This window comes from Nicotiana attenuata, unplaced genomic scaffold, assembly GCF_001879085.1.
Source record: "Nicotiana attenuata strain UT unplaced genomic scaffold, NIATTr2, whole genome shotgun sequence".
Taxonomy (NCBI): Eukaryota; Viridiplantae; Streptophyta; class Magnoliopsida; order Solanales; family Solanaceae; genus Nicotiana; species Nicotiana attenuata.
The window spans coordinates 124,361-128,729 of NW_017673167.1; the positions used below are offsets into that span (position 1 = coordinate 124,361).

Consider the following 4,369-nt stretch of genomic DNA (forward strand, 5'->3'; position numbering starts at 1 on the left):
ATTCACCATAAATCCAACCACTCATGCACCTATTCAACCATATCCAACCAACCATCCCAATTCAAACGAATCAAACCTTTAAAACAATTTAAAAAATATTCATTCGAATTCAAAACAAGTTCAATTAATCTAGTTCAAAGAATATCAAACTATTGTTCAAGGGGTATTTCTATTGCATCACCAATATCTGATGAACTTTCATCTCGAAGACGGTAAGAACAATCTTGTGGAAGGCCGGAAGAACGATCACGTGGAGGACGGGCAGAATGATCACTTGGAGGACGGGAGGAACGATCACGTGGAGGTCGGGCCTCTGGCGATGACTCACGAGACCGAGGCAGAGTTCTTATTTGAGCTTGCAAACCAAGAAATTGTGCATCTCTAGGCCTTTCTCTTTCCTTGGCCATTTCAAGCTTGGATGTAAGGCTTGTCATCTTCTCCTGCATAGCCGAGACAGTCTCCCTATTAAGCGCCTCGCCCTGTGAGGAAGTTCCTATTCATTCCACACCTATAGGCGATGGATTATTTTCTCAGGAAGCCCGTATACCTTCCCTTTTTTTGGACCAACAACAACCTCCAACCACATTCTTTCATCATCCTCGTCCGAAGGTTGGGTTGGCTCGGCCGATTCACCAGCTGATTGACTACGAATGAAATCCTCCACAGAACTTTGGTAGCGATCATACACTATTTTAAATCAAATTAGTATATAAATTTTTTTATAAAAGTAAATTGTAACTCTTAAAGAAATTTGAAAGCTTACATATGTAGTCTCTGCTCGGTCTCCGACCCACCTATCTGCACCCGTGTCTTACTTCTTCTTTAAAATACGTGTCTCCATGAATAGCTCATCTTGCTGCAGTGGACGCCCATACTTTTTTTTCCTGAAAACAAATTAATTTGGTTAATAAATAGAATTGATATACTTAGAAAAGTAAAGACGTAATAATTTAAGGAATTACAAATCTTCTTCTTATTGTCCCGATGTTGATAGAACCCCTAATATGAAAGAAATCTCCCTTCTTGGATGAGCGAACTTTCTTTCCTTGTTCGCTCTTCTTTAAGAACTCCTCGGTCTGTCACTGCCTTAACAAATCATCCCATAAATGATGTAGACACAATTCATGCCGTTTGTTCTTATTTCTACCATCCGAGAAATGATATGCCAATCTCTTGCGGGCTTTATGATGAAAATTTGCAATCACTGTCTCGCAAAAAAAAAACTTTGATTTTGTGTCTTGCTCTTCAACTTTTCCTCCACTGCGAAATGAATTGCACTTGCCCTCAGATGATCTCCCCCTCTCCCACCCTCACTTCGATGATTTTCCATAATATTATTCTCACTATTTTATTTTGGGGATTACCTCTTTTTGTAGTTGGTGCTTTCAGTTTTATTCAGGCGTCAGTGATCTATTACTATTTTCGTGGTACAAGGTTGTTTTTTGAGTACATATTTTTAATTAACATGAGTATTGAAGCTGGAGTGGCAATGTGATGTCAATTTCCTCATATATTTCCAGTAGTTCAAGGAAATTGTGTAGCTACTTTAATATCTTCATTTGCATCTTTGGTATGTCTTTTCTCTGACCTTTTTGGATCATATAAAAGAAAACTACCAATTGCATTATATGGAACAACTGATGCGCTGGAAAAGGTTTATCAATGTTGTGTAAGATGTTCCTATTTTTGCTGGGTTTATCCACAAGTTATAAACTCCAGATTACAAGTGTTGTGTTACAACTTGGTTTCCATTCCCTTGGATCATTCTTGCATTCATTATCAAGAGTGGTTTTTCTGTTTTCCCTTTGCTTCTTTCTATGGGAACTTTGTCAGCAAAATTAATCTAGAAAATCAAAAGCAACTCAACGGCAATAGACATTATGATATTAGGGCATTGGGAGAAGATGGCACAATAAGATACAGTTCAAGGGAATTTGAAGGTGGAACACAAAAGATCATTTAAGGAGACTTGGAGGGAGGACAACAAGTTGTGGGTTTGGAGGGAGGACAAAAATATGTGAATTTGAAGGGAGGACAACAAAATGTAAATCTGGAGGAGGCAGAACAAAATGAGGCACAAAAAAGGAGATTACTTGCAGGTTGCACAACAAGATATTGCTAGAGTGAATTTGATTGCGCCACAACAAAATATGGCTCCACAACCATTTGCTCTATTAACTGCTTTTCTTAATATTAATGAGGTTGTGGTAAGTGTATTAATAATATTTACTCACTTAATTGTATATTAAGTATGTTTTATTTAAATCTATTTTTTCGTATCCTTTTATAAATTCCGATTGTTTCTTTATTTTGTAGGAGTCTAACAACAAAATATTTGGTCTTTGGAGTAAAGTAAAAGAACCATTACATTTAACATGTGGAAAATGAGGCAAGGTCAAGATAATGTAGTGACTCAATGGAGTCTATCTTCCGTTGATTTTGTCCTCATATATTTTTCTTTGGTGGATGATCTTTCAAGCTTTCAACGTGTCGAGGGAACAGTAAGCTCTTTCAATTTTGGTTTATTATTCTATCTTGTACAGTCCTTACATATGATTTATTATTTTGCAGTGAATTCCTCTTTTGAGACAATGAGCTCCAGATGTTCCTATTGTTTTTATTGGAACAACGCCCATCATTAAAGTAGCTCATCCCATCCTATTAAAATCTGGACGGATCAAATGAGTTTGGGCCACTTTTTTCACCCCTAAACAAAATCAACAGATGGAATGCTCCATTCTGTCTCTACTATATTCTCACTGTCACGTATTTCTCAAATGTTAAGAGTAATTTCTTCTCCATTAACTAACATTCTCTTACACTATAAATCAAATATTTTGGTGAGACAAGCCTATAACAAAATATTTATAAATAATGGGATGAAAACAAAAAATATAAAAGATAAAATAATTTACACACTATTAACCGACTTCAGCTAATTATACGTACACTGAATTTGGACCACAAATTCTAGTGGTTAACAAAGGTGATGGTTGTGCTCCGGCCACTCCTGTTAGTTGTGCCGCTGTTGGTGGTGATATTGTCACTGTTGGTGGTCAAAGCAAGAATAAGGGGAAACATAAAATATTTTTATGTATGATGTTATAAAGATATGAATGAGTGCGCATCCCCTCGCCACAAGCAGAAGATAAGTAAATAGAAAGGGTGCAGCTATAGTCTGACACTAATCATATCCGAATAATGCTTCTAAAAAAGTGATAAATTTTTAAAATGCGTCAGTAGGGTCTAAAGCTTGTTAACCTATATGACTAGTCTCTGCCTTGTATTTTATCGATGTGGGACTCTGTCTAAAGTTTGGGGTGTTACATACACCCCCTCTTATAGACTCAGCGTCCTCGCTGAGGTTTGCCCTACCTAACCGGAATTTGTTTAAACTCAGAATTCTAACCCACCATCGGCAAGATCGACACAAGAGTGGCTCTGCTACCATCGGCAAATTCAACTTGAAAAAATAATTTAAAGTTTGAAAGACATGTTTTAGGAGTTTTTTAAACCTGAAATCTCTATTAAATTTCCATCCACAAAATTCAACTCTTTTCCATGTGAAATTAATTTATGTCACTGGGTGAAATTTGAATAAAACATACAAAAATTAAAAGTGAAAAAGGGTATTTGGATCAAGGGTAGTTCGGTTTAAAGACAAGTTTTGAACGAATTAAAAATGAGATTATAGTAGTTAACAATGCAGGAATAGTAATGCCGAAATTGTAATGTAAGGATAATTAATTAATGAATTTTAGGGAATGGATAGAATGTATGGATTAATAAAAAAAATCATGTTTCGTGAGTTTTCTAAACGTTCAAATAATGGGATTATTTTGATAATATTAGTTCTTTCTTAATTCATGTATTACTAATTTTCGTCTTTTATTATACATTTTATCTTGCATAAAATAATACACAATATCTTAGGTAAATTATTATATATATATATATATATATATATATATATATATATATATATATATATATATATATATATATATTAGTATGGCAAACCAAACGACCCCATAAGGTTGTCTTTGGTATGATATAAGTGACAAAATGCATTTTATGAAAATATGTATTGTAAAATACTTTTTTGCTTATCTATGAAACTTACTTTTTAGGCTAACTTGGTATAATAGCTCAGCCTAGTAGTGATATTGTACACTTTGTGCCTAGGTTCCCACGAATTTAAAATGCATCATTAGAATCTAAGTCTTGTCTATTTATATACTCAGCATCTCTCCAATATTTTGTCGATGTGAGATTCGCCTAGGGTATCACATACACCCGCCTTAGGGACTTAGCGTCCTCCCTGAGGTTTGCCACACTATCGCTAAAGGTTGCAAGAGAAGTAGCTCTG

General features: G+C 35.2%; 1 long non-coding RNA gene across 1 annotated transcript; it reads right to left on the minus strand.

Annotated features, from left to right (window-relative positions):
* Nucleotide 1: 1 nt before the first annotated feature.
* On the minus strand, nucleotides 2-3,047 carry LOC109215621. Its single transcript, XR_002066379.1, has 3 exons — nucleotides 2,950-3,047; nucleotides 764-884; nucleotides 2-687 (listed from the first exon to the last, which is right to left on the minus strand). It is a non-coding gene; the product is annotated as an uncharacterized LOC109215621 (long non-coding RNA).
* Between the last annotated feature and the right edge of the window lie 1,322 nt (nucleotides 3,048-4,369).